This window comes from Heterodontus francisci, chromosome 6 (genome assembly GCF_036365525.1).
Source record: "Heterodontus francisci isolate sHetFra1 chromosome 6, sHetFra1.hap1, whole genome shotgun sequence".
In the NCBI taxonomy this organism is placed as follows: Eukaryota; Metazoa; Chordata; class Chondrichthyes; order Heterodontiformes; family Heterodontidae; genus Heterodontus; species Heterodontus francisci.
Genome location: NC_090376.1, coordinates 28,908,452 through 28,924,123, shown reverse-complemented (window position 1 = coordinate 28,924,123; position 15,672 = coordinate 28,908,452). Strand labels below are relative to the sequence as shown.

Sequence of the window (15,672 nt, the reverse complement as noted above, 5' to 3'; positions counted from 1 at the left end):
AAGCTGTAACTAGTGGAGTGTCGTGGGGATCAATGCTGGAGCCTCAACTATTTACAATTATATCAATGACTTGGATGAAGGGACAGATGTATTGTTGCTAAATTTGCTGATGACATAAAGATAGGTAGGAGAGTAAGTTGTGAAGAGGACATAAGGAGTCTGCAAAGGGATATAGATAGGTTAAGCGAATGGGAAAAGATTTGGCAGATGGAGTATAATGTGGAAAAGTGTAAACTTGTCCACTTTGGCAAGAAAAATAGGAAAACAACATATTATTGAAATGGAGAGACATTGCAGAACTCTGAGATGCAGAGGGATCTGGGTGTCCTAGTACACGAAACACAAAATGTTAATATGCAGGTACAGCAAGTGATTAAGAAGGCAAATGCAATGTTGTCATTTATTGCAAGGGGAATGGAAGATAAAAGTAGAGATGTTTTACTACAGTTGTACAGGGCATTGGTGAGACAAGATGATGAGAGGCATAGATAGAGTGGATAGTCAGAGACTTTTTCCCAGGGTGGAAAGGGCTATCACCAGGGGGCATAATTTTAAGGTGATTGGAGGAAGGTTTCGGGCAGATGTCAGAGGTAGGTTCTTTACACAGAGAGTGGTGGGTGCGTGGAATGCGCTGCCAGCGGTGGTAGTAGAAGCAGATACGTTAGGGGCATTTAAGCGACTCTTGGATAGGTACATGGATGATAGTAGAATGAAGGGTAGGTAGTTAGTTTGATCTTAGAGTAGGTTAAAGGTTCGGCACAACATCGTGGGCCGAAGGGCCTGTACTGTGCTGTACTGTTCTATGTTCTATGTTCACATCTTGAGTACTGTGTACAGTTTTGGTCTTCTTACTTAAGAAAGGATACAATTGTACTGGAAGCAGTTCAGAGAAGGTTCACTTGACTGATTCCTGGGATGGAATCCAGGGTTATCTTGAGGAAAGGTTGGACAGGTTGGGTCTGTATTCATTGGAATTTAAAAAGATGAGAGGTGATCTTATTGAAACAGATAAGATCCGGAGGGGACTTGACAGGGTGAATGTTGAAAGGGTGCTTCCCCTTGTGAGAGGGACTAAAACTAAGGGGCACAGTTTAAAAATAAGGGGACTCCCATTTAGGACAAGATGAGCAGAAATTATTTCTCTCAGAGGGTCGTGAGTCTGTGGAACTCTCTTCCCTGGACAGCAGTAGAGGCAGAGTCATTGAATGTTTTTTAGGCAAAGGGAGACGGATTCTTGACAAACAAGGGAGTCAAAGGTAATGAGGGGAAGGCAGGAAAGTGGAGTTGAGTCCACAAACTGATCAGCCATGATCGTATAGAAAGGTGGAGCAGGCTCGATGGCCGACTGGCCTACTCCTGCTCCTTGTTCGTATGTTCATATCTTCGTTTTACTTTAGACTAAACCCAGATTACAATTTTGGATTTCAATGTAATAAAAACATAAAATGCTGGAAATACTCAGCAGGTCTGGCAGCATATGTGGAGAGAGAAGCAGAGTTAATGTTTCAGGTCAGTGACCTTCCATCAGAACTGGCAACGGTTAGAAATGTAATACGTTTTAAGCAAATAAAGTAGGGATGGGGGAAAAGATAACACAAGGGAAGATGTTGATAGGACAGAGGGTCACACAGAATAACTGACCAAAACGTCATGGAGCAAAGGCAAAGGGTGTGTTAATGGTGTGGTGAAAGACATAGCGGTAGTGCAGAGAGGGTGTTAAATGACAGAATAATGAACAGAAACAAGAAATGCTGGATTCACTCAGCAGGTCTGGCAGCATCTGTGGAAAGAGAAGCAGAGTTAACGTTTCGGGTCAGTGACCCTTCTTCGTTCCGAAGGGTCACTGACCCGAAACGTTAACTCTGCTTCTCTTTCCACAGATGCTGCCAGACCTGCTGAGTGAATCCAGCATTTCTTGTTTTTGTTTCAGATTTCCAGCATCCGCAGTATTTTGCTTTTATATTAGAATAATGAACAGCCCTGGCCAAAAGCACAAACATGAAAAAAAAGTGGGCAGACACATGGTAAAAAAATGAATGATGAAACAAACTAAAAGAAAAAAGAAAACTAAAAATAAAAAGGGGGGGCCAGTCATGTTCTGACATTATTGAATTCAATGTTCAGTCCGGTAGGCTGTAGCATGCTTAATTGGTAAATGAGATGCTGTTCCACGAGCTTGCGTTGATGTTCAGTGGAACAATGCAGCAAGCCATAAACAGAGATGTGGGCATGAGGGCAAGGGGGCGTACTGAAATGGTAAGAGGCAGGAAGCTCGGGGTCATGTTTTTGGACTGAGCGAAGGTGTTCTGCAAAGCGGTCACCCAATCTGCGTTTGGTCTCTCCAATGTAGAGAAGACCGCATTGTGAGCAGCGAATACAGTATACTAAATTGAAAGAAGTAAATCGCTGCTTCACCTGAAACGAGCTTTTGGGGCCTTGGATAGTGAGGAGAGAGGAGGTAAAGGGCAGGTAGTACACCTCCTGTGATAGCATGGGAAGGTGCCATGGGAAGGGGACGAGGTGTCGGGGATAATGGAGGAGTGGACCAGGGTGTCGTGGAGGGAACGATCTCTTCGGAATGCTGACAGGGGAGGGGAAGATGCGTTTGGTAGTGGCATCACGCTGGATGTGACGGAAATGGCGGAGGATGATCCTTTGGATGTGGAGGCTGGTGGGGTGGAAAGTGAGGACAAGGGGAACCCTGTCGTGGTTCTGGGAGGGAGGAGAAGATGTGAGGGCAGAGGTGCAGAAAATGGATTTCAACGTAACTGACAACACCACTAATTCAGTCTCAGCATCCCCATATAATGAAGACATTACAAGACCAAGTCTCAGCATAACTTTTAAAGGACAGTGAAAATTGAGCCTGAGAGAATATCTAATGGAGGTCTGTAAATTTGTAGCAATGCCTCTGCAAAATACTTTCAGACTGGGCTCAACATGACAGGGTCTTGACTAATTTTCAGAGGCAATTACATGAAGTATATAATTGCACCACAGATTACGTCGTTTGCATCATTGCTAACATTTCAATCTATTTAAAAGCTGCAGTAGATGATTGTGTCTCTCTAATTGCTATGGAGCAATATGAAATGTGAAATAACTTCTGAATGCACTACTATCAGCCGAAAATTTGTCAAAATGAAACGCTCTTACATTCTCCTAACCCTTCCAGTTCAGTAATCCTGTCAATCCAGTAATTTTCCTACGCTCAGTTTTCAAGGATACCTTTACTGTATCATTTAACATTCCACCTTTTTGATTGGATAATTGAACGGAATATTTCTGAACTCATTGCATTGTAAATCCTGCAAAGCAAACTCCATTTTACTTGGAAGGCTGAAATGTTTTTGTTTAATATTATCTGCACAGAAATACCACTCACTCCTCTCTGTCTCCTGCACTCTGGTTGGTGGCAAGTGTTTTCTGTAACATCTGATCATTCCAGCACATCATCTCGCCAGATTCTTTTTTGTCTGCCACTGGGTCAACATCCCCCAACACCATCACCTCCGCCCCCTCCCCCAACCCTTTTTGTGGTTGCTAATAACGTGTCTACAATTTATCTCTTGGGGACTAGTCCAAAGATTTATCACAGATCGTCTGGAGCAGTGCAAAGCATCTCTTTTAAACCCCGGTCGCCTGGTTGTTGCACACGCAAAGGTTATCTATCATACTTCTCAAAACTGATATCCTATTGTATAAATCCAATTGCAAAAGCACAATACATACAAATAAAACACAAAAGCAAGCAGCGTCTGTTTGAGTACTTACTCGGACAGGATCTAACAGACTAGCCGATGTTCATCCTTTGGTGAGTTCAGGGATTTCAGCCGACTAATGACCTTCGGCATTTCTTTTGAAATTGTGTTTTCTCACATTGGAGGGTTCAGTGGGTGGAACGTGTAATCCCGGCCTGCCTCCTACAGTAATGTCTAAATGTGTAACTGTATTGCAGTGGGAGGGACTCCAGATATCCGTGCCAACAAACTGGACAGACTTTTTTCTGCCCACTGACTGCCAGGTTTCGGAGTATTAACCGCTGGAACAGTGGCAAAGTTACAAGGTTGATGTGTCACCATGGATTTGTCAGTGATTCACGGCATCCTGCTGCAAATTTGTACAAGTGTGTAATCAGCTGAGTTGCATTTTGGCTTTTTGGATTTTTTTAAAAGGGTCACTGATAAAGTAAACTCAGTCGTCCCGTTCTCCCAGTTGTTATTTCCATCGCTTTTTTTTGCATTTCAGAAGAATCGCATCCCGATTAAAATAATTTGAAAACGGTTTGCAACACAGCACATATGACACTTGCCGGAGCCAGGACATTTCAGGTGGTCTGTATTTTATCTTTGTGGTAGACTTCGAGGTCAGGTTGTTCCTGCATTTTTCACGCTTTAATGAACACTTAAGATGGAAGTTCCTCTCTAAAAACAGATATTCCTACAGCTTTGATGTGCAGCTAAAAAAGTGCACCTGTTATGATGGTTTCCATTGAACAAAAGAACAAAGAACAGTACAGCACAGGAACAGGCCATTCGGCCCTCCAATCCTGCGCTGATCTTGATGCCTGCCTAAACTAACACCTTCTGCACTTCCGGGGCCCATATCCCTCTATTCCCTTCCTATTCATGTATTTGTCAAGATGTCTCTTAAACGTCGCTATCGTATCTGCTTCCACCACCTCCCCTGGCAGCAAGTTCCAGGCACTCACCACCCTCTGTGTAAAAAACTTGCCTCGCACATCCCCTCTAAACTTTGCCCCTCGCACCTTAAACCTATGTCCCCTAGTAACTGAATCTTCCACCCTAGGAAAAAGCTTCTGACTATCCACTCTGTCCATGCCGCTCATAACTTTGTAAACCTCTATCATGTCGCCCCTCCACCTCCGTCGTTCCAGTGAAACCAATCCGAGTTTTTCCAACCTCTCCTCACAGCTAATGCCCTCCAGACCAGGCAACATCCTGGTAAACCTCTTCTGTACCCTCTCCAAAGCCTCCACGTCCTTCTGGTAGTGTGACGACCAGAATTGCACGCAATATTCTAAGTGTGGCCTAACTAAGGTTCTGTACAGCTGCAACACGACTTGCCAATTTTTGTACTCTATGCCCTGACCGATGAAGGCAAGCATGCCGTATGCCTTCTTGACTACCTTATCCACCTGCATTGCCACTTTCAGTGACCTGTGGACCTGTATGCCCAGATCTCTCTGCCTGTCAATACTCCTAAGGGTTCTTCCATTTACTGTATACCTCCCACCTGCATTAGACCTTCCAAAATGCATTACCTCACATTTGTCCGGATTAAACTCCATCTGCCATTTCTCTGCCCAAGTCTCCAACCGATCTATATCTTGCTGTATCCTCTGACAATCCTCATCATTATCCGCAACTCCACCAACCTTTGTGTTGTCCGCAAACTTACTGATCAGACCAGCTACATTTTCCTCCAAATCATTTATATATACTACAAACAGCAAAGGTCCCAGCACTGATCCCTGCGGAACACCACTAGTCACATCCCTCCATTCAGAAAAACACCTATCCACTGATACCCTCTATCTTCTATGACGGAGCCAGTTCTGTATCCATCTTGCCAGCTCACCTCTGATCCTGTGTGACTTCACCTTTTGTACCAGTCTGCCATGCAGGACCTTGTCAAAGGCATTACTAAAGTCCATATAGATAACATCTACTGCCCTTCCTTCATCAATCATCTTCGTCACTTCCTCAAAAAACTCAATCAAATTAGTAAGACACGACCTCCCCTTCACAAAACCATGCTGTCTCTCGCTAATAAGTTTGTTTGTTTCCAAATGGGAGTAAATCCTGTCCCGAATAATCCTCTCTAATAGTTTCCCTACCACTGATGTAAGGCTCGCCAGCCTATAATTTCCTGGATTATCCTTACCACCCTTCTTAAACAAAGGAACAACATTGGCTATTCTCCAGTCCTCTGGGACCTCACCTGTAGCCAATGAGGATGCAAAGATTTCTGTCAAGGCCCCAGCAATTTCTTCCCTTGCCTCCCTCAGTATTCTCGGGTAGATCCCATCAGGCTCTGGGGACTTGTCTACCTTAATGCTTTGCAAGACACCCAACACCTCCTCCTTTTTGATAATGAGATGACTGAAACTATCCGCACTCCCTTCCCTAGGCTCATCATCCACCAAGTCCTTCTCTTTGGTGAATACTGATGCAAAGTACTCATTTAGCACCTCGCCCATTTCCTCTGGCTCCAGATGGATTCCCATCTCTGTCCTTGAGTGGGCCAACCCTTTTCCCTGGTTACCCTCTTGCTCTTTATATATTTTCCTTAATCCTGTTTGCCAATGACTTTTCATGACCCCTTTTAGCCCTCCTAACTCCTTGCTTAAGTTCCTTCCTACTGTCTTTATATTCCTCAAGTGCTTCATCTGTTCATAGCCTTCCAGCCCTTACAAATGCTTCCTTTTTCTTTTTGACTAGGCTCACAATATCCCGTCTTATCCAAGCTTCCTGAAACTTGCCAAACTTGTCTTTCTTCCTCACAGGAACATGCTGGTCCTGGATTCTAATCAGCTGACGTTTGAAAGACTCCCACATGTCAGATGTTGATTTACCCTCAAACAGCCGCCCCCAATCTAAATTCTTCAGTTCCTGCCTAATATTGTTATAATTAGCCTTCCCCCAATTTAGCACCTTCACCCGAGGACTACTCTTATCCTTATCCACAAGTACCTTAAAACTTATGGAATTATGGTCACTGCTCCCGAAATGCCCCCCCACTGAAACTTCGACCACCTGCCCGGGCTCATTCCCCAATACCAGGTCCAGAATGGCCCCATCCTCGTTGCACTATCTACATACTGTTTCAAGAAGCCCTCCTGGATGCTCCTCACAAATTCTGCCCCATCCAAGCCCCTAGCACTAAGTGAGTCCCAGTCAATATAGGGGAAGTTAAAATCACCCACCACCACAACCCTGTTACCTTTACATCTTTCCAAAATCTGTCTACATATCTGCTCCTCTACCTCCCGCTGGCTGTTGGGAGGCCTGTAGTAAACCCCCAACATCGTGACTGCACCCTTCCTATTCCTGAGCTCCACCCATATTGCCTTGCTGCATGACCCCTCTGAGGTGTCCTCCCGTAGTACAGCTGTGATAATCTCCTTAACCAGTCATGCAACTCCCCCACCCCTTTTACATCCCCCTCTATCCCACCTGAAGCTTCTACAGCCTGGAACATTTAGTTGCCAATCCTGCCCTTCCCTCAACCAAGTCTCTGTAATAGCAACAACATCATATTTCCAAGTACTAATCCAAGCTCTAAATTCATCGGCCTTACCTGTTATACTTCTCGCATTGAAACAAATGCACTTCAGACCACCAGTCCCGCTGTGCTCAGCAACATCTCCCTGCCTACTCTTCCTCTTAGTCCTATTGGCCTTAGTTACGATGTCCTCCTCATTTATTTCACTAGCTGTCCTACTGCTGTGGTTCCCACCCCCCTGCCACACTAGTTTAAACCCTCCCGAGTGACACTAGCAAACCTTGAAGCCAGGATATTAGTGTCCCTCCAGTTTAGATGCAACCCGTCCTTCTTGTACAGGTCCCATCTGTCCCTGAAGAGAGCCCAATGGTCCAGATATCTGAAACCCTCCCTCCTACACCAGCTGCTCAGCCACGTGTTTAGCTGCACTATCTTCCTATTTCTAGCCTCACTGGCACGTGGCACAGGGAGTAATCCCTGTGCTTTCAAAAAAGATGCATTTATTCAATACAGAAATTCTCTAAAGAATTGGAGGATGGGTGATTAAAGGATTGTTAACACTACACAGAGTGGTGACAATGTGGAACTCACTACCACATAGAGTGGTTGAGGCAATTAGAATAGATGCATTGAAGAGGAAGCTAGATAAGTACATGAGGGAGAAAAGAATAGAAGGGACTGTGGTTCGGTGAAATTAAGTAAGGTGGGATGAGGCTCGTGCAGAGCATTAATATTGGCATTGATCTCCTGGGACAGTCTTTTCCTGTACTGTAAATTCTATGTATTCAAATATTCTCATTGAGATGACGATGCCAACACAGGATTGATGTGGGGAGAGGGCATTTAAATCGGTTAATAATGGAGTCAAGGAGAATGTACACAATAATGGCCCAGATTTTGCATCAGCAGCAAAGAGACAGTGCTTGCCACTGACCTCAAAAGAATTCTGCCCACAAAGATTTAGTAGACTTTGTGGTGTTGATTTCTCTTATTACAGTGACAATTTCACTCTGGCACCATCTGTAGGGGATCTCTGGTGGCCAGGAACTGTGAAGTCATCAAGCAGGCTGGGCAGCCAATCAGATTGCAGAATTCTTATAGACAGCAAATCAGGAAGTAAAAAGCACTGATTACCATTCATTATTTAATCACTTTACAGAGAGCAAAATAAAGATTGTGACATACACATCAAATTAAGGTTGGAACTGAAATATCATAAATCAACTTCAAAAATTAAAAGAAAAGTAATTTTTATTACTTTAGAAATCTGTTCAATTTTTATCATGTAATGGAGGGAATGACACTCGTAAAATTAATTTTTCAGGGCCAGAGAGATTGTTCAGCATAATTATGACTTAGCATGCAGTTAAAAACTAAGTTACACCTCATTCAGCAAGTTTTAACTTTTTCAATGGTTTTTACAAAGAGAATAATACATAAAAAGTTAAAGTTCACCTCAAATCAGTGATTCTGAGCTGATTGCACCTGCAAAGACTTCAACACCACACCCCTTGGAGGAGCAGGATATCACTAACAGCAACTTCTGGATTTTTGCATTTAACTGCACGTGTGACTATAAGAAGTTGCTGTCAGTTTTACATGCTCATGATAATGACCACTGACCATTTTGCCATCATTGCAACTGCAAATTCCAGGCCATTATTTTGTATGTATTCAAAGATGAGATCCTGTCATGACAATTTCAGCAAATCATCTCCTTCAAATAAGCCAAGGACAGAGGATTGCCTGATATTAAAGATTAACTGCCACCTCAGAAGAGGGCATTCATTTATACCATACAGTAACCTGAATATCTGAGTATTTTAACCAGTATTCAGATGGGTAGAGGCAGGAAATGGGATGGGTAAGAAATCTGAAGAGGTTGCATTATGCCTGATCCCATTAACTTTTGGTTGTCATTTTCAGTGAACAGGTGCCAATCCTAAAATGGATGAGTACACTCAAGCAAAAGAGTAACATCCAATTTCCCATCATTACCACATCATTGTGCCCAGACATGTTCTCACCTGTATAAATAACTATCCATCCTTGCTGAATACTGCAGTTAAGGCAGGTACTTTGTAAGATTCTTTCTCAAGCTATTTTATGGCTTTTTTTGCTGTTGACTCCTTTTCCATCGACTCATGTGTCTTTTGTCACTGAGCTGCCATTTACCTCCTCCTGGTTTAACAGATAGAATGGAGGTAATTTTAACGGTGCACCCCCCACCCCCCCACCGCCCCACCCCTCCACACCCCCTACCCCTGCTACACCACAAGGAGCAGGAGGGTTAAATTATTTAAAATGTGAAACTTGACCCCAGTCCACTGAGAAGGCACCTACTTCTGGTTTAACCGTGATAAGTTTGTGGGTGGCCTAGTAACATGGCCTGGAGAGGCAGGTCACTGACTTTAATATGTTAATGAGGCTCCGTTCCTCAGATTTTTACAGCCATTTGAATTGCCAGCTGCAGGCTGGGATCTCGCCCCATGATCTTTTCCCCACACGATTGACCAACCCCACCCCCACCCATTTATCTCTGCTACCCCACAATCTCCCCACGCCCATGAGCTCCAGATGTCCCCCATGTGGGGGGGGGAACGGGGCTTGTTGGCCCATGGTCCCTGCAACCCTGCAATCTCTCACACCAAGCGATCTCTATCTCTCCAACACGATCGTCGACTGCCCCCCTCTCCACAACCATGATCTCTGCCACCCTGCAATCTCTGCCCCCATGATCTCCATCTCTGGCCCCACATGATCCGCCAACTCACCACCCCCCCCACCCCCGGCAATGATCTCTTCCACTCCACCATCTCCACGTCGCTCCCCCCCCCCAGCAATCTCTGCCTCTCCCCCATGTCATCAATCAACCCTCTCGTTGACCATTGCCACCCTGTGACCTCTCCCAACCACCTCCCTATATTCTCTATCTCACCACCATGTAATTGGCCGACACCGCCCCCCACCCCCCCCACCACCAAGATTTCTGCCACCCCGTGATTTCTCCCCCAGCAATCTGCCCCCCTTCTGTGTGCCAGCATTCATTTACCCTGAGAAGGAAGTTTTTGGGTACTTGCTGTGAGATTAGGGCTGATGATAACTGCCGTTTCCCAAGATACAAACTTAGCATCAGTGTAATGAGTCATTATAAAGCAGACTAGTGGAATGTTGAAGGTGCAGTTCAGGTTGCTGGATTAGTCTGGGGGTTTGCCCTGCAGTATAGTCCAGCTAGGTCTCTTGAATTGTAGTTATGTGCTGACCGATACATAATTTTGCCTTACGATGGAGGCCCTAGAGGAGAAAAGCATTCACACATTCAAACATACAAAAATGGCAGAAAGGAAAAGGCCAGATGGTCCATCAATCCTGCCCCACACTTATGATGTCTGGACCATTATGACTGGACACTTCCAACCCCCCACTCCACACCCAACAAAAACCCAGAAAAATAAACCCAAGGCCAAGAAAAAACAAACTCCAAATACTTCCATCTGACCTCCTCAAAACTAGTTCAGGTGATCACATTGACCAAACATGCATTAAGTGTTAATCTACTTCTCGTCGATATGATGTGATCTCTGCCACAGCCAAGAACTGGTCCAGTTCTCTCTTGAAGACATGCAGAGAGTCAACACGCATCACACAAACAAGGCCAGAGGCTCAGTACTCATTGGGAGAAGAAAAACCACCTAACCTAGTTCTACTTTTATATAGTTTAAATGCATGTCCCGTGGTCCTCTCCAATGTGTCAACCTGAAATAATCTTTTAATAGGCACACAATGAAACCCTATCGTTATTTTATAAATCTCTATCAGGTCACCTATAAGTCTATAAGGACATAAAAATCTTCACCTTCCCGTAGTGTTCCCATATCCCTTAATTCACTTAGTACCCAAAACCCTATCTATCACTATTTTGAATATACTCAATGACTGAGCATCCACAGTCTAAAGTAAATAAGTAAATCTGTAATCAATAGAGCCAGCTTTTTAAGCCTATCTGAGTAACTAAGGTTCTGTATGCCAGGAATCATACTTGCAGTTTTCTGAACCTTTTTCAAAGCCTGCATAATGCAGGTGGAAGAACAGCATATGAACGACAGCTGTGTGAAGAGGATGTGGTGGAGAACTGGCATGAGATATTTGTGTTACACACACAGAGGAAGTTTACTATTAACTATCACATCTGGCCTTTGCACTAATATAGATGTTCTGTCTACATCTTCCCCCTTCTCTCTGCAAATAGGCCATTATCTTTTGACCATATAAGGTGAACGCAACAAGCAATTACACTCCATGTAAGGCATTTACGGGTTAAAGCATGTAAGGATGTGGGTAAATGAACATTTGAAGGTAAAGGTTGAATGTGTAAAGGGTACTGCTGAGTCTAATGGCATTGATGGTAACCAGTTCGAGCACAATAGCACAGTGTGACATGCACTGGATGGTTGCATTTGCACTCTATTGGTAACCTCCTTCCACTTATCTACTGGAGCTCTCCATGCAGCTGAACTTCTAAAGCAGCAAATTAATGTGTTTTTTTATATTCATTCATGGAATGTGAGCATCGCTGGCAAGGCCAGCATTCATTGCCAATCCTTAATTTAGATTGAGAAGGTGTTGGTGAGCTGCCTTCTTGAACCACAGCAGTCCAGATGGTGTACATACTCCCATAGTGTTTTTAGGGAGGGAGTTCCAGGATTTTGATCTAGTGATAGTGAAGGAACGGGGATATAGTTCCAAATCAAGACGGTGGGCTGAATTTTACCAGTGCACCGCAATTGGCGGTGGCGAACTCTGATGGTGGCGTGCATCCCGCACGGATGCGCCATCCCTGAGACCCCACAACATTACGCGCGGGGGCTCATTTAAATAAGGGGGCGGAGCAGCTACCCCCAATGACATAGGGAGGGGGCCACTGCGTTCCTGGCAACGGCATCCAGCGCCACCTTTAAAGGGCTTTAAGCCCTTACAGTTAATTTTAATTTTTAAAGGTATAATAAATTTTTATTAAATAAAAACTTTTGTGATGGAGGCCTTTTCCCCAACCCCCGCAATGGTCATTTAATTGCCCAGGATAACAAAAACATGCCATTTACCCGACCCGAACCTTACCCCCTAACCTTCAAACATTTGCCCTTCAACCCCTTCCCACCATTCCCACATTCAATCAAGATTGTTTTCCCCGCTCTCCCACCCTTCCCATGCTGAAAATTTTATTCATTCCCCTCTCCACCAGGTTCCCACCTTGGAACCTCGTTTGGAGTTCTGAACGCGCGTGAGTCATGAACGACGGCCATAATATTGGCGTGGGACAGCTGCCGCCTGCAGGTAGGTTTATTTACATATTATTAATGTTAATTTGCATATGCTGATGAAGGGCCCACCGCCAGGCAGTGGGGTGGGCAGCACCAAGGTCCTCCCGCTGCCAGTAATATGTGACGGGCCCTTCTCGACGTTGCGGGTTGAGGCGGGCCTCTCCCCGTTGTATTTTGCTGGCCCCCGTGCCATGATCCGTGGCATCGAGAGGCCGGTAAAATTCAGCCCAGTATGTGGCTTGGAGGAGAGCTTGCAGGTGGTGGTGTTTCCACACATCTGTTGCCTTGTCCTTCTAGGTGGTAGAGGTTGTGGATTTGGAAGATGGTGTCGATGATGCCTTGGCAAATTGCTGTAGTGCAGCTTGTAGATGGTACACACTGCTGCTACTGTGAACTGGTGGTGGAGGGAGTGAATGTTTTACATGGTAAATGGGGTACCGATCAAGCGGGCTGCTTTGTCCTGGTTGGTATCGAATGTTAAGAGTTGTTGGAGCTGCACTTATTCAGGCAAGTAGAGTGTATTCCGTCATACTCCTGAATTGTGCCTTGTAGATGATGGACAGGCTTTGGGGAGTCAGAAGGTAAGTTACTCACTGCAGAATTCCTACCCCCTGACCCTGCTCTTGTAGCCACAGTATTGTTATTCCAGTTAAGTTTCTGGTCAATTGTAACTCACAGGATGTTGGTGATAAGGAATTCAGCAATTGTGATGCCGTTGAAAGTTAAGGGAACCATAGAACCATAGAAAAATTATGGCACAGAAGGAGGCCATTCAGCCCGTCATGTCAGTGCCGGCTGAAAAAATTAGCCGCCCAATCTAATCCCACCTTCCAGCACCTGGTCCATAGCCTTGCAGGTTACAGCATTTCAGGTGCATGTCCAGGTACGTTTTCAAAGAAGTGAGGGTTTCTGCCTCCACCACCATTCCTGGCAGTGAATTCCAGACACCCACGACCCTCTGGGTGAAAAAGTTTTTCCTCATGTCCCCTTTAATCCTTCTACCAATCACCTTAAATCTGTGCCCCCGGTAATTGACCTCTCCACTAGGGGAAACAGGCCCTCCCTGTCTACTCTATCTGGGCCCCTCATAATTTTGTACACCTCAATTAAGTCACCCCTCAGCCTCCTCTGATCTAAGGAAAACAACCCTAGCCTATCCAATCTTTCCTCATAGCTGCAACTTTCGAGCTCTGGCAACATTCTTGCAAATCTCCTCTGGACTCTCTCCAGAGTTAGATTCTCTCTTGCTGGAAATGATCATTGCCTGGCACCTGTGTGACACGAATGTTACTTGCAAAGTAGGAGTCCTGGTCAACATTTTTTAATTCAGAAATTTTTGTTGCAGCAAAATGGTATTTTGTGTAATAGCCCCTTTAAACTGTTGCAAGTTATCAGGACCTGCTGTAACATTTTATTTCCCACTCCCATACAGGTGATTTCCTAATGAGAGGCACTTCCAATGCTTGGAGCCCAACATCATCATTGAAAACTACAGATAAAAGAAAGAAAAAAAAGACTTGCATTTATATAGCACCTTTCACAACCTCAGGACATCCCAAAGTATTTTTACAGTCAAAGAAGTACTTTTGAAGTGTAGTCACTGTGATATTTCAGGAAATGCAACCACCAATTTGCGCAGAGCAAGCTCCCATAAACAGCAGTTTAGGGTGGTGGACATAAACAATGGCAGTCTGCCCATGTGGACTACACGAAGGTGCAGAATGCAGAGCCGCCGCGGTATTCAGTGGGCGGCTCATTTACATGGCCGGGGCAGACTGCCCACCCTGATGATGTGGAGGGGGCAGGTTGTCCATCCTTGGCAATGGCGTCAGCAGCCTTTGCACAGGCGCTAATGCCATTTTTAAAAGTCTTCGAGTCCTTGCATTCAATTTACATTTTTAAAGGTAAATGCAATAAAAAAGTTTTGATCCATTTAAATTGCCCCACTCCTACCCCCCCAATAACCATAAAATTAATTACTTGACCTCTCCCCCGCCAAAACACTTCCCCTGCCCACCTGACCTGCACCCCCAAAGTTCATAAACTTTAATCTTTACCCCTTCCCACCATCCCCTACACCAATGAAATCACTCTGATGCCGCTCCCCATGCCCCCCCCCCCCGCCCCCCCCACACTGAAAAACTTATCTTCTCCCCACTCCACACCAGTGTTCCACCTCAGATCCCCGGACAGGGATTCGAAGGCGCCAGAGTGGCGGCCGCCGGCAACAATATTGATGGACAGTGGGAGCACAACGGTCATTAATTTAGGTATGTAAATTATTTTACATATGTAAATTGGGCTCCCGTTGTCTAGCGACGGGGGGTGGGTGGGTGGGTGATGGGGGGTGCCGTCATGAGGCCTCGCCACCACTGGTAATATGGGGTCGGGTCTTCCCAGCATCGAGGTCTGTGGCGGGCCTCTCCCAGAGGCATTTTCCGGCTCCCCCCTCCCCCATGACCCTGACATCGGGGTGTCTGTAAAGTTCAGCCCGTAATAACGGCCAGGTAATCTGTTTTTTGTTATGTTGATTGAGTGACAACATCGGTCAGGATACCGGGGATAACTGCTCTTCTTTGAAATCGTGCCGTGGGATCTTTTACATCCATCTGAGAAAGCAGACGGGGCCTTGGTTTAACGCTTCATTTGAAAGACATCACCTCTGAAAGGTGGCACCTCCGACAGTTGGACACAAGAGTACCATCCATGATGGCCTGGACTTTGGGGAATCCGGTGATGCAGAAGAATTTCAGTGCCCTTCTATTCTGTTGCCAATGTTCCATATAAGAGTGATGAAGGTGGTAGCCCTTGTGAACAATGTATCAATGCTTGATGTTGCATGTGTCCTTTGAGAAAGCTTGAAAGGAACTGGAGGCATAAAATTCAGTCATCTTTTGCTAATCTTCCCAGTCAGAGGCATGTCTCATCCTCTTGCTAATGTTGCCTGTGGGCCAGTTTCTAACAGATGATTCATCTCTATCACTGCCTTTCTGATGAAGTTGAGCCTAGAAAAAGTAGTTGTCCTCAGGCATTCCTAGGTGGGTGTTTCTGATCATGGGTAAGGTGGGTAAGGACAATCCATCCACAGTGGACAGAAACTATT

The 15,672-nt window shown here is 45.1% G+C and overlaps 1 protein-coding gene across 9 annotated transcripts in view; it reads right to left on the bottom strand.

Moving 5' to 3' along the window:
* The window catches only part of LOC137371213 (P2Y purinoceptor 4-like), a 68,088-nt gene that overhangs the window by 36,256 nt on the left and 16,160 nt on the right, over nt 1-15,672 (bottom strand). For 6 of the 9 annotated variants that reach the window (XM_068033391.1, XM_068033390.1, XM_068033389.1 and 3 more), the window contains exon 1: nt 3,775-3,999. The exons of 2 other annotated variants lie outside the window; for them this stretch is intronic. The gene's annotated coding sequence lies outside the window, so the exon portion shown is untranslated. Of the gene's footprint in view, nt 1-3,774; nt 4,000-11,287; nt 11,325-15,672 lie in introns of those variants that run through there. One more of the 9 variants, XM_068033394.1, reaches the window with a different exon arrangement.